The 14,987-nt window shown below is 46.3% G+C and overlaps 1 protein-coding gene across 7 annotated transcripts in view; it reads left to right on the top strand.

Annotated features, from left to right (window-relative positions):
• MICU1 (mitochondrial calcium uptake 1) overlaps positions 1-14,987 on the top strand; it is a 110,526-nt gene that overhangs the window by 77,962 nt on the left and 17,577 nt on the right. The window lies entirely within an intron of this gene.

The raw sequence follows: 14,987 nt of genomic DNA on the forward strand, positions 1-14,987 counted from the left end.
CCGGCTTAGCTAAGGCTGAACCTCGGGAACCAACCCACCGAATGGGACAGGCTCCCGGCAAAGTCCTCGCCGTTTTTTCATTGCATTCGCACTGCCTTGCGTTAGCGCCTACGGAAGAACTTCCTTCTTCTTGTCGCTTAGTGTGACAAATGGTGACAAGTTTGTCTGGACAGGCTCTGCAGCTATAACATGTCCTGTTAGGACAGGCGGTATTGGGCTCGAACGGTGCTTTTTTTTTTCTTTTGACTGAAAGTACTCTGAGTTAGGAAGATGAATAGGACATGACATCATCGTTTATGCTATTTCTGCTTATTAGTGTCTGTCCTAGATATTCCCATGTCCTTGGTGGACCAAGAGAAGTCCCAGCCAGCCCGTGGGTCTCTTCCAGCCTAAATTTTTCTACGATTCTGTAAGTGCATGTAGAAAAGATGCGTTAGCCCTTTGTTCTCCACATCTGTGTCACCCCTGAAAGGCAACCCAAAACCTGCTAATAGCGGTGATTTAATCTCCATATTTAGTCTTCATTTATTTCCCCAGGTCTCTTTCTGCCAGCAGTGGGATATGTGCCTATGGTGTAAGACCTTAATAAAGATTTTTTTTTTTTCAGCTTGCCCGCAGTGAGATTTCTATAGCACATTGTTTCCCTGACAGTTACTCAGGGAGGGCATTTGTTCTCAGCTGAATTGGTGAAGCAGGTACTAATCCAGCCCTATGCCTTCTAGGTGTGGGGCTGTCGTCCTGGCAGGAGGTGCCACGGCTGGAGAGGCAAGGTTGTGCTGCACGGCTTCGAGCAACCCCACGTCTCAGTCTGGTGTGACCTGGGGTCTACGCTTCGAGGTGGTGGGATGCAGCTTCCCATGGAGGAGCTTGCCAGATAGGTTGAAAAGTCAGATCCTCATGCAGATGTGTATCCTTATGCTTAAACACAGGGATCTTTGCAGATCGTTGTTTACCCGAGGATCAAGGATGCCCCCATAGCAGTCCCTCCCAAGCAAAAGGTCTTCCAAGCGCTGGAGCAAAGAGAAGTAATATGGGATTCTGTGAGAATATGGCAAAGGTACCACAAGTCATTGCTGCCATCTGGAAAAACACTTATTTTATGTGTCTGCTCTGCGACAGGCGGTGCGAGAGTAACTTCTTTACCCTGGAAACTCCTGTTTTCACGACCAATGCCAATACGGTTGCTGCTTGGTTTGGTTTTTGTGAAGAAGGGGTGATGGATGCTCTTCCATCTGCACATATCTTTTTAGAAAGTCCTAGATCTTTTGGATTTTAACCCTGTCTTAACAAATATTCTGGTTTCAGAAGGCATTTCTAATGCTTCGCAATCTGGTTTTAGGGTAATGACAGAAAGGCAAGTGCCTTTTTGTTCTGAGTCACAGTGCTGGGGTAGTTGGTATTGAGTAATCTTGTACTAAGTATTAAAAACTACTGTATTGTTACCAGCTTACTCAAGATTTTTTGGGTTCTGCCTTTTTTTTATACAGGCTCGCAGACCGATACAGACTTTCAGTGATTTGTTAGCATAGGCAACAAAGTTTGCAGAAATTAACCGCGTATTTTTTTATCTGCTGCAGTGATTTAGGTGAAAGAAGAGAGTAACTTGAATTGTTTTGACTGCCCTGAAAAGGGAAGTTTGTCAAGTGTCGGATTGGCTAAGCTTTGTAAGGAAGGGCCCAAAACTCAGACTTTTTGGATGTCAATTTGCTATCAAACTTCTATGAGACATTTTTATTTTCAGTCACCCTTATGGCAGTCTCTGACATGGTTAGCTGTGCTGTCTCACAACGTTGTCCTTTACCTGCTGATCCGCTCACCGTCAGCTCCTCTGCTGGCCTGGCCACCGTGGGAACAATGATGGGGGATGTAACGTTTTCCCTTTTTTCTTATGAATTCCTCCTTCTCTGCGTCCTGTAGTGGATTTTGTGTACTTAAATAGTTTTGTCAGTTCTATATCTAGTTCTATATCTATGTGTCCTCCTTTAGTCCCCTACTTGCTTTCTCTCCCTTCACATGGTCCTTGCATATGAAAAGCCAAACCAGCACTTGTGAAGTTGTCTCTTTAATGGGGCAATTAATGGCAGATACAAAAATTGCTTGCCTTCTTCGTTAGTGATTTCCTGACCTGGTTGCGGCGCTTACCCGAGGTGTCTGTCACTGTGACATCTCTGATGTGCAAATGTATTAAGGAATGGTTTGAGTCACCTGGGGTGCGCCAGTGAGGCTGTGGTGTGAGGTGTTAAAAGATAGACGCTTTGAAACTGTTCAGTATGCCGTGGGGAGGGAGGGGAGGACGGGCTGATCGTTAAATACAGAAAGCCTAAAGCGCCTCACGGGTCCTCTGTTTATCGCAGAGGGTGAGCGGTTCAGCGGGAAGGTGAGGTGGGGCTGCGGCATCGGGACATGTACCGCACGGCCTGGGAGTCCCTACCCCTCCAGCACAATCGCCGTAGCTGGGTCGTGAGCAGTGGGAGGGAGGCAGTCCAAGCCCCGGGGGTGGTGAAGGGCAAACAATGGCTGCTGTGCGAGGGAATAGGTGCGAAAGCACAGAATTAGAGCAGGGAGAGGAATATTAATAAGCTGAAAATACAATTAAAAAGCAGCCGCTTTTTAGGCAACCGAAGAAGAGCCCGGAGTAGCTTGGCTTTTACTTTTGTGTTCTGGTGTGTTGCCTAGGAGCTTCTTCTCTGCTAAGACAAAAGACCAAATGTGCGCTTACGGACCCCCGTGCAGCTGCAGGATGGATGCTATGAAGCCGAGAGACATGGGAGACAGCGGTGGAGGATCAGATCTGTTTACCGAGGGGAGACCTCCTGCCGTGATCCTCTGCTACCCAGTTGTCCCTTTGTGCTGTTACATACCAAGTTCAGCCTGAACCTCTTTCTCTTGGTCAATCCCAGCTGGCAGAGGCAGATTGGGAAGGAAGGGGTCAGTGGATGGGATGTCTTGGAGATCATACCTGTCTCCATCTGAGAGCAGACGCTCTGGGTCTGTGTCACTATTGTCATCCCCTGACTCTAGCTTCAAGGTATGTTGGTAGCCAATAACCTTTAAACAACAGCTCCGGAAGGGAAGAGGAACTTGACGTCGAGGCTTTTTCCCCCCCAGAACTTCTTACTAGAGTCAGGGATGGACAAAGCCGTGATGGCTTTAATGCCAAGAAGAGAGGAGTTATCAGGCTTATTCCCGCAGATCTGTATACTCCGTCTTCTGTGTTTAATGTGTTAGAAGTTTTAGGGAATAAAAATAAGGGTGATGACCATGACTTCGTGATGGATAGCCATGAAGGTGTTGTGGATGACAGAATTTTGTGATGTCTCCAGTTAAAAATGGGATCATCTGACCACCGTGAATAATTTCACGTCAGGGAACTCTGTAGTTAAGGAGTAACAGCCCAGCGTATACTTACGTAAGCTGGGAATTTCTAGGCAGGCAGTTAAAATGATTTGGGCAGCTCATTGTGTTTTTGATGGCATTCAAAGCTTCTGGCAGCCTGCTTCTGTCTTGGCGTGTGAATGGAAAAGGTCACGTGAAGCTTTCAGGTTGACTTACTGTCTTGGTTAGGGTTTGGGGAAAAGCTGGCATTCAGTTTTTGTCCAATGTTGGCCAAAGGCTTGGTAAGAATTCAGAGTGGGATGTTACTATGGAGAAAAAAATCGGGAAAATAGGAATAAGTTATGAGGCTGTGGCAAGTGCAGCTTAAAGGAAAGACAGAAGGGAGATAAAACTGTCTTGGTAAACATGAGGAGTCTCCATAAAGAAGGCTGAGGCAAGTAATTTTCATCAATCAGTAATAGCAGAGCAAGTAATGAAAGGCTTAAATGTGCACCAGGAGAGGTTTAGTTTGGGTGCAAGGCAGGTTGAATTTCAGTCCCTTTTTTTCATTAAGAAGGGAGAGTGCCGGTAGGTGGGTAAGTGGTTCACCATCACGGGTGAGGTACCAAAAGCTCTGCTTTGTGCCTCTACCAGAAGATGCCATAAACACTATTCCTGACTACTACTTCCCCAGTACAGGCTGCAAAAGCAAGTGGGGAAATCGTCTGTGCCAGCAAAATCAAACCCTTCCAGTGCCTTACTCTGAAAGGTGGAAGAAGAGTCAGGTGTCAGCGGTGGGGTGGCTTGGGGGGGCTCAGGATGGTAAGAACGCATCAAGTATCTGCACGTCAGCTGTGAAATGCTTGGTGAGACATCCTGGGGGCACGAACCGGTGTGCTTCGGGGCGTGATGGGCGCACCAGCCCTTGGGCTCTGCTTCAGTCAACTCCGTACTCAGCCTACATGAGCAATGGGAGACCGAGTCTGGCTGTGCGGTCATCTTCAATGTACCTGTTAGATTGAAATCAAGTAAAAGCACTCGGGCAGCCACTTCTTAAATGGTGTCTTAGTTGTAACCTGGGTCCGCTCCATCAGCAGCAACAAGCGAGCAGTTGCAGCCCCAACACACTGAGGTTAAGGCCAGTGACACTGAGCAGGTACCCAGCATCAAGCTGAGAACGTCCTGTGGTCAGTAAGACCAAAATAGTCAGTGGTCCAGAAGTGTGCCAGTGAAGCTGGCACGGGTGGGACAATATATGTGCGTCGAGGTGCTATAGCTGCTTGTGAGCATTGCTGCGACATCGTCCAAATGCACAGGAGCAGCTTTGCCATCTCCTCGTTTGGGATGGGTGCTTCATGGACTGATAAAAGCAACCATCGCAATGCCTGGTGAGAAAACACCCACTATGGTTTATGCTGCTGCTTTGCTTGTACTTGAACTGGGTGACTTAAATGCGGTTGATGCAGCAGCTCTGCAGGGGAAGCCATTTGAGGATTTTATTGGAATTGCTATTTATTGCATCATTAGTAGCAGTAGAAGGTTTTGCTCTGTAACAACGGGCTCCTTTGGTTTATCAAGTGTGTGTAAATCCACTCCCGAGCTCCCGCAGTGCAGCACGCTGAGCCCTCCGCTCATGCAGGCAGCAGAACCTTTTGTAGGACCCCTGCAAATAAAATCCCAAGAGCGGTATTTAGATTAATTACGTTGCCACGAGAGTGTGTGTGGAGGTTTGTATCACCGAGTCCATAAATTAGAAGGGATAAGCTAGCTAGCATAGATGCTTTTGTCCGTGTGCAATTCTACCAAGAGCGAGGTAGTCCCAAAAGTTGATGGGCAAGAGGCTGGGGACGTCTGCGTGAACATCTGGGACTGCAGCCGTACGGCTGCGTGAGCTGGGTGATGTACCTGGGCGCGTAAGCCCCATACAGAGGAAGGCTTCGGACCAACGCTAGCTCGTGCCCGGCAAGCTCAGCACACGCACAGGATTTCGTGCTGGTGCTGGGTTTCGTGCTGTGAGCGAGGTGGGAAAGGCGGGAACCGTCTCGGAAGCTTCTGTGGCTTTGTTTTGTTATTGTGGAGCCGTTGCTGAGGCGTTTGCAATGTCCCGGTTAGCTGACAAAAATCAAAGCAGATGTTTAGGGCTGCGTGTTTTCCATCTTCCTGTATACACCCTCAAGTACAGCGACTACGGGAGTGTGGGCAATGTGTTTTATTAATCACAGAAAGAACCGAAACGTTTATCACCCAACGGGCTTGCTGCGCTTCCTTGGGTGAGAATGTCAGCCAGCTTCTTAAGCATGACCCAAAACAAATACAAATCGAGTCCTGCATGGCAACAGCATGCTAAAATCGCTTGTTGGGAAGTTTCAGATGAGCAATTCTCGTAGCAGGTATCTGACTTCTGCCTCATCCTTTTGCTATACGAACCAATGCTTTAGTCCTCTTGCTCTCTTTCCCCTTTCAAGCTCTGAAGACAGAGCTGTGCCGCACCTCTGCGCGTTGCTGTCTGGGCTTCAGCTCCTGTCTTTGCTTCTGTTGGTGCACTAAGGACGTGGGAGCAGGATGCAGGATTCCCTGCTAGGCTGAATCAAACTGCTGCAAACTTATTTTTCTTGGCAAATTGAGCGCCAAGGTCAAGCAGAAACAGCATAATCTCTAACAGGCAGTGAGAGCGCTACATTTCTTAATAAAATTGTGTATATCAGTTCCATGGAGATTTTTGTTTGTGTTTCTCAGAGTAATGGTTTGGCTCCGGTACTTGTGGCTCTGCCATCCTGTGGGTATCCCTGCTGGGGGGCTGGGAACTCGTACTGCTTCTGAACTTTGCTCTTTTCGCATTCAGTGAGCGTGTAGGATGGAAAAGCTGCTCCATTCCTTGCGCCGAGGTACCGGGAGCGTTGCCAGGGGCAGGAATGGCAGTAATGGAGCCAGGTCTGGGGAGCAGCAGTGGAAGGTGGCTGCTTATCTCTTCCCCCTCTCCATCCCAGCAGTCAGGCGAGTGCTTCCCTTTAATTTATCAGACGGTCCTTTCCCTTTAGTATTACTGATTCCTCTCCTTTATATTTCCTTCCTTTCATTCCTCCACTGCATGAAATTTCAAAATGCAGATCATTTCAGAGATCTTTTCAGAGCTGGCAAGAAGTTATTTTGATTCATGAGGATGAATTTCAGGTGCGGCCATCTTTACATAACCTTTTTTAATTGCTCATTAAAGTGTAACAAGTTGCTGGTGATTGGAATTAATTTCTTCCCCTTGCAGGCAGCAGTGGTGTGCCAAGGTCAGTGAAACTTCAAAAGCATTTATCAAACACCTGGTCTGCTGGGATTGCACTGCTGCTGACAGATGTACATTTTTAACCTGACTGCTACATATTCACTTAAGCTGCTCATGGAGAGCAGAGGGAAAGTGTGAACAGGGAAAGCATTTGGAAGATTGGATTTTTCTCGTGTGAAAATAGCTCCCTTTTCTTTCATATGTTTTTCTTTAAGATAAAAAAGAGAAGCAAGCTGCTGCTAGTAGCATTAGGAGCTTTTTTTTCCTGACCTGATCCGGCTGTACAACCTGTGCTTGAGTCCAGGGAATCAGGTAGGGAAGGCAATTAAATAATTCCGATGCTCTGGCTAGTTTTACGAGGCTCAGAAGTGATTTCCAAACCCGAGGACTTCGCGGTGCTGTCTGCCCATTCCCGGTGGAGCAGGGACTGCCATCAGCAGTAGGCAGCGTGCCAGCTCGGCGCGATCGGTGTTGCAGCATGCCAGGGCAGGAGCTGCTGCAGTGCTGCAGGCAGGGAGCCTCTCAGCCTGCTCCAGGCATCGGAGGTGGGTCATGGTGGTCGTGATTTGCTTCTCTGTACGGGTTATCCAGCTCTGGACCGCCCAGGTTTGCGCTGCCCAGCATTGCAGGGAGATGCCCAGAACAGCCTGTGCACCATGGTTCAGGCTGGGTTTGGTGCTTCCTCCTCCACATCCTTCCTGTTTGCATTTCTCCTGCTGTTGGTAGCTCTGTTAATCTTTAGAGCTGTTTCTTCAACTGGTTTTTACCAAATAATGTAATTGGGCTTTGTTGGTCCCATCCAGTGGCTGTTTGCAGGCTGCCAGTGCAGTACGCTGAGGCTGTATCTGGAGCTGGTTGGGTTTCACCTTGCAAAACCGAGTGTTTTAGATCCATGTGCACTGGAACCTTTCAGCATAATTAACAAAAATTAATATTTTGAAACCTTTGATCTTTCCAAGTAAAAAGTCTTCAGAAACTTTTGACTCGCTTTCTTTTTTTGGCGATAATTCGGTGCCTGTGCAAACACTACAGTTTGCTCCCAAATATATTAGTTTTTCTTGGACGGAGGAGGTTGCTGGGGTTTAGGAAGATGTACAGTGTTTTCCCCCGTTGTTTTTTTTTTTTTCTTCCTCTGTCATAGTTCTATATGCAACTTGACAAGAGATCTTGGCAGCCTGCTTCTCCAGAACAGTAAACAGAGCCAGTGCTGCAGTAGTTTGCAGATAAATAATGTATTACAGCCTGTCAAATAAAGCTTTGAGCAAATACATATATTGTGAATCTGAATATTACCCTACAAATCATTATTTCCCAGACCTTTTTGATTCCTTATTACACATACCGCGGCTCTCAGAACAGGTCACCTTTTTCAAGCACCCCTAAACCTGACAGAATTAGCATTAGCAATATTTCTGCTATTGGTGTTTGTTTAGCAAGCATAAATAAGCTCAAAAATCATCCCTCAACTTTTCTCTCCATAGAAAAGTCCCTGTAGATTTTTTTTTTTTACTATCTCAGTTGGAAATAAGAAGTGGTGCACACACATTGATTTTTTAGATGCTTGCTTTGAGATTTTAGGGAATACATTGTTTGTTTGATTGGTTTTTAGCAGAAGCCTTCCTAGAAATTTAAGAGCCTGTTGGAATATAGGTAGGTATTTAGCTAATATAAGTGTTTTAAGAGGATAGAAATTATATCGCCAGGATGCCTGGTTGCAGTTAGTTTGAAGTTCAAGAATATCTACATCAAATTTACAGAAGATAGGTTTAGGAGTATTTCAGAAAAATAAAAACCTAGTAAGTGAAGATCCTGATTCTTGCACAGCAGGAGTACTATGCTTCGTGGTATTTGTGTTTAAAAAACTGTGATGTGACCATGTTTCATATTCTTTCCTGGTGTTTATAGACTATAAGGCCATGCAGTAACTCTCGGATGAGCCTGTGCACTGATAGGTATGGGCATAATTGCAGAAAAAGCAGTGCAGAGTATCGCTTCGTCCGTGCAGTTGCTATTCCCGTCGCGGGATAAGTCTGGGGAATATAGATTCAAGTCCCACAGCACAGACTGAGCTGATTTCCCCACCCTGGGGCCGCGGTGCTGCTGGAAGGGTTGCACCATAGAGGTAATCGGCAAACAGCATGGGAGGTGCCACTGCTTTTTCTTTTGGCGTTGCTTTAGGAAAAATTTCATCACGCTGCGTCATATTACAGCTAGGTGTTTCCCTCTCGCATCGATGGGCTTTGAGGCTCTTGCTGGTTTTGGTTGATCATAAATGCCGTTTGAACCTATGCCGAGTGCAGCCACTGGAAGGGCGTGACGGTTATTTTAACAATCTTCTTCAGCAAACAAGGCAAGCAAAACAAAATAAGCCACCGTTCAGTGTACAGACCAAAAATGCGATGCCAGGTTAGGAAGGAGAAGAAATCCCATTTCTCAAGCGTGAGGTTTTTACATCCATTTGTGGTTGCACGGTGATCCTGAGCCCTCTCTGAAGGTTTTGGTGCTCTGGCATCCCTCCCCGGGCAATTGCAGAGCTGGTGTTGCGCTCAGACATAGTTCAGTCTGGTGGCAGCAATGACAGTACACTGCTCCCTGGTTTTTAAGCAGTTTTTTATATTTGCAGTCTCTGATTAGACAGGGTTTCAACACTGGGGTTTTAGGTAGACATTTCCCATATTAATGCTATTGGTCATGACAAATTTAATGAGGAGAGAGGAGAGTCAGCTGGAATAAGAAGTCTTCCCCTGAGGAGTGTCTGGTACCCAAGCCTGACCTTTTTCTGAATGAGGGATATCCTGGGGGGCAAGTTAAAATTTCATCTTACATTTTCTTTCCAAAACACTGCCGTGTCTCAGCCGAAGCCACGCGTCCCACTGCACCGAACCTCAACTGGAAGGGGCAATTCAGCCCTTACCCCACGACATATGGCACGCCAGGGCTGCAGGTCTGTGCTCAGAGACACGATGCTGTTTGTCCCCTAAACCTCCGGTTTAAATGACATTTCCCGGTTTCCCCGTTGTTTCTCAGATTGGAAAAGTCTGCATTTACGAGGCGGATGGTCTGAGTCCGCGGCAGCATTTGCGATGCCCCGTGTCCACAGTTAAGGAGGACCCAGAGGAGGTCCTCCTGCCCGTGCCAGATGGCTCCTTAGCCATCAGAGCTGCTTCATTTCCCAGCAATAAGCCTTGCAGCTGGTGGCGGCAGAAGGAGGGATGAAAGAAAACCAATGTCTGTGTTTAAGAAGTTGCAGCGGGTTTTTTTTGAATAAAGATGTTTCTTGTGGTGGTGTCTCTGAATTGGTTCAGGCTGGATGCTTCTCAGAAGCTGGCATTTGATTTCCCACAGGAAAAGGTGGATTTGAGTTAGTGGGGAAAAAAATAGTGAAGTCTGGAAGCAGAGGGATTATGGATCTGTCATGTTATGGTGGATCCTTCTGTTGCCTTTCTATAAAGTTACACAATTAAGGGGATGTGGAAGCAGAGAAAATTGTCTGTTTATTTGCCTTCTGCTTTCCTCATGTGATGAAGGCTTTCCTCCATGCATTGAAGAAAAGAGAATAGGGTTATTTAGTCAGACAGAAAGCTAAGCTTACCCACATTTCAGCTTATAGAGGGACGTGAAGATGTTCATCCTGTCTGATGGGGGGGTTTTTTGAGGGGTGGGAGTATTCAAGACATGTTTAAAATTATGGGTAGTCTTCTAAATGATTGTAGGAAGTATCCTAATGTGATATATGGACTGGCTACTGGGACTGGCCTAGCGAAGCTGGGTCGGGTTGGCAGTGGGAGAGTGAAGTGCTGTGCCCCATTTCTCCTGCCTTCTTACCCTCCCATAAACACCTTTGATTTCCTTGCGTGTCACGTTGGCTTTTAATGAATTTCAAAATACTGCCTATTATATTTTAGGCTAATTTCTTCAGCATCTCGGGCGTCCTGGCTTGCGGGAAGAGCACTGGAGAGCGTTTTATTTCATTATTCACTGTATCCTTGCCGGTGTGCGGATGCAGAGTGCGCTGCTGGCACCAAGTGGCTGCAGGTGGAAGCTGCTCCAGAGGTGTTGGACTCGCTGGCCATCTGCGTTGCGTGCGTAGATTTTGGGGCTGCAGTTTGGAGGCGGTAGGACCCCCCTGTTTCCTCCCCAGTTTCCCGATGGTGGGTGTCATGCACGGGAATTGCTCCGTCCCGCGCTGGCTGGTGCCCTGCGATGCTAGCTGAGCGATTGCCTTGGCTGTGCTTTTCCTTTCTTTAAGATATATGAAAAGGAAAAAGGCTGTCAGAGGACTTGTTTTCTTACAATAAATCTCACCGTGCTCTGCCCTGCATCCCATCCTTGTGGGTTTGGGTTCTCTTTCCCCCACTGAGTGACTGGAAAAATAACCTGTACAATAACATCGCATGCATGAAGGCAAAGGATCATGATTTCCTGGGAAAGGACACTATTTTTCCTGCCTTTTCAAATACCCGGGGGATTTTAACACTTAACACTGTTCATAGACTCTGTATTGAGTACTGAAAGAAAAATTACTGTAGGCCTTGCACCCTCCTTCATTTTCAAGTGGAGATGACAGGCGAGCTGCGTTCAGTTGGCCAGAAGACATTCGAGAAGGCAGGAGAGCACAGATGTGGTACCTCCGCTCCCAGACAGGGAGGTGGGAAAGGGGATGTCAGGGGTAGCTGTTTTTTTTTTTTTAAAAAAAAGCTGAAATCAAGGTTTTTCCACTCAAAAATCATTTGAAGCCACGCTTTTTAATGAAGAAACATATCAGAAAAAAAAAACATATCAGAAAAAAATAGACAGAATTCTCTCACCAAAATATTTTCTTTTTCTGCATCATCTTTAAGTGACATCCCCCGCTCATCCCTTCTGTAAACGTATCTGACACTAGCTTGGAGGTAAGTTTTGAACTTTCTTTACCCATCACCGTGATTTCGTTGCTTTTTCTCAGTTCAGTGGTGATTATATTTGAATTTGGAAGCTGGCTGTTGGCCAGCTCTCGCTTGCCAGCCCCTTTCTAGGCTGGCCTTTGCAATGAGCACCGCTGTGTGCCTGTGTGTGGGAGAGCATAACGCTTGGCTGCCAGGAACTGACTTTGGGCATCTGTGAGTGTTTCGGTTTAATGTTGGAGGTGTTCATTTGAAAGTGACGTAAACCCAGAATAAGAAACACTAATTCCATGGTTTTCAGGCTTTTTTATTTCTTGAGAATAATACTCGCATGCTGTTTTGACTCATCGCTGCACTTGATGACCACCTGCACAAATTAAAAGTTGGAACTAGTTTTGGAGCCCACAGGGAGTGGGAGTGAGTTGGTTAATTCACAGGGTCTCAGGACAATTTCGTACTTTAAAGAGATTTGTGTAAATAAGTTATTTTATTTCCTTCACCTTGTATTTGGTTTATCTTTATTTTGTCCTATGTGATAAATCAAAAGACTAAAGCTCTTTTGTCTCATGCGGTGGGTCTGCTGCAGGTGAGGCTCTTGCTACTGCTGGGATCAAGATTAGGGCGATGGCAGTAGGATGGGCGCTCTACTTCATTTTCAATAAATTTGCAAGACGCCAAAAATACTGCAAGCATCAGCATGTTAATTGTGCTCCACGTTTCAATACTGCTGCTGAGAGCCGGTGAGATCTTTGACTTGAATATTGGAGTCATTTTTAACAGATGCTGTAGAAAGGTTTGCCTCCAGAAGGGCTTTCCCTGCCTGCCTTGGCTCATGTCTTTGACAGCCGTTGCAATAGCACTTGTTCGTTTTTATTTGCCTTGTAGTACAGAAGAATCCCCGGTGCCTGGTCTAGACCAGATTGCCCAAACCCAGAGTTTGCGTGTTTTGCTACACCTCTGTCCATCCTTTCCCTGCGTGGTTGAAAGCGTGCCAGTAGTATCTGGCGGGAAACTTTTGGGCCAGTACACTTCGTTTTCATAATGTAAAAGGATTATCGGGTGCCAAGTGGCATCAGGCAACCTCTTGGGGGAAAAATTGGTCATGTGGCTCTTTAGATATATCGGTCCGGCTGCCGCTTCCCATCAAGGAAATCCCTAACACCCTGAGGACCAGAAGCTGCGAAGGTGAGTCATAGGAGGAATAAGCATTTTTCCCCATTGCTTATTCTCTAGCTATAAATGTTTAGTAATAGGTGCCGCTAAATAACTTAGTTTGTCAGTTTTCAATAGTGACATTTGGGATGCAGAAGTTAGTTTGCATTGAATTTTACAAGTAATCCTGCTTAAAGCATGCTTGTCTGCCTTTCTCCCAGCTGCGTGGCTGCAAACATTGATTGGAAATTACAGCATTATTCTTACTGTACCAACTTTCCCCAGGTAATCCTTAAACCATAGGTGTGTTTCATCATCTTTTATTTGGGAAAACCCAAGCGAGGGGAGCCGAAGGGCTCGCCGAGACCCTCTGCAGCACCCTCAATTGCTTTGAACATCTCAGGGTCACGGCTGAAAATGGGAAAGAGGAAAGCTGGGCTCAAACCATGTTTTTCTTCATCGTGCTCCTGTTAAGACTACTTCAGCGTGGCCCTTTGGAGAATAATCCTGCTTTTTTAACTTTTCTCTTCTGGTCCGGTCGTGCAAATCTGACCACTCTCTGAATGCCTAGCTACAAAAAAACTGTGAGGAGTTGGCCCTTTTTTATTTCTCCATCTGCAAGACTGCAAGGAGCTGTGCTGCTTGCGTTACCCTGTGGAGTTGCACAATGCCCGGGCCTCAATGCAGGGCAGGGGCAGAGGACCGGCGGGCTTTTAGGTGCTGACTCAAGACTTTTCTAAGCATATTCACCACTTATGAGGTTGATTTGAGATATTCAGATCCCTTTCTTATCCTTTAATAAAAGATGCTATCTCATGCTCTGCTAAAACTTGGGATATTTGAAGGCGGTTGGTAGAAAAAACACCGGGTTGTGTCTTTTGGGCTGAAATTCGGAATATTATTAGTAGAAGAAAGCATCGGTGCTGCTTTTGAAATAGCACTGATTGCAAATTTTTGTGTCTCTTGGGTATTGTAAAACTTCTTCGCATTCTTCAAACATGGCAGAAAGGACTACCTCTGCTTTCTAACGAAGAACGCGTACTTTTCCTCCAAATGAGTTTTCCCTCTCCTTTCTCCAGCACACGAGGAGGGGAGAGGCCGGTGTTTTGCATCGTGAGTAAACCCCAATGTCTGTATCAGCCGACATTAAAAAGTGCCATCTTTTTTCCCAAATGCTGCGTGGGCCACTTGAGCGAAAGCACAAGGTGTTAAGAAGCAGAATTTGTCCAGCTGGGAGCTGCCTCCTGCCAGCGTAGTCCATCCAAACCCCACCAGCCCCGGCGTTTCACGCATTTCAAATGCAGTAGGAATCATTTGGTGTCCCACTGGGAAAAGCAGCAGAAGTCTGGCCGATATGCTAATAACTAAAAAAATATTTACCCCCAACTTGGCAATAGCATAGAAATTGTAATAGCTTGTTTGCAAGCAGCCTAGTTGTTACACAGCATAGCTAAAGAGCATATATATTAAAAGAAAATATAGCCAGCCATGTCTGGAGCTCTGCCTACACACGGATTGAAAGCAAGGCTGGTGGATCTGCCGGCTTTCATCTCCCCACCTTGATCTCGGTCGGGTGCCTCGTTGGCTTTTGTGTTAGCTGTGTAATTAAGCACAGAAGAGCGGTTGAGGCAGAAATGGTTAACTCACCAAGCAATATAACGTCAAGTCAGTGGTACTGAGTTGTTCTGTAGGAGTTTAAAAATTAATTTTGTTGTTAAATGTCATCTTCTGGCTTCTGATCTGCTATAGTGTAGGTCATATGTTTTCTGATAAGTTTGCAGGAAATCAAATAAGGGATCCTGAATGCTGAGATCTGTGAAACGGAAGTCGGTTGAAGTCTAACGCTGATGTTTCTAGAGCCACAGAGAGGTGGGGGGGGGGAAAGGAGAAGATGAAATCTGCGTTATTCATCTCACAGAGACGTGATGTTCAAACCCAGCACCTTCCCAAGTCCGGAGAATTGCCCTTCCCTTCTCCCCTGCAGCGAAAGCCAGGAGAACATAAACTAGTGCTGGAGAGATGGATTAATGGAGAAGACCCTTCTCTGTTGAAAGGCTTGTGGGAAGTTCTGCAGGGGCCTCACAGCAGCATTCGTAAGGGTCTTGAAGGGCTTAGGACTGCGGAAGGTGAGGTCTGGAGACCTCCATGAACCTTCCCTGGCTGAATCCGCCTCTACAGGGCTTGGAGCAGAGAAGAGCTACAATGAGACATAGATTCTGCAACGTTTTTCTTTCCTGGTTTATTAATCACCAGCCCCCTTCATAGCGATCACGGAACAGCTCCTACATACACTTCTTTTGAAGCACACATTTGCATGTTAGCTCAGTCCTGCGCAGATTTTTGATCAATCAGAAAATGTCACT

Source organism: Calonectris borealis, chromosome 7 (genome assembly GCF_964195595.1).
Source record: "Calonectris borealis chromosome 7, bCalBor7.hap1.2, whole genome shotgun sequence".
Classification (NCBI taxonomy): domain Eukaryota; kingdom Metazoa; phylum Chordata; class Aves; order Procellariiformes; family Procellariidae; genus Calonectris; species Calonectris borealis.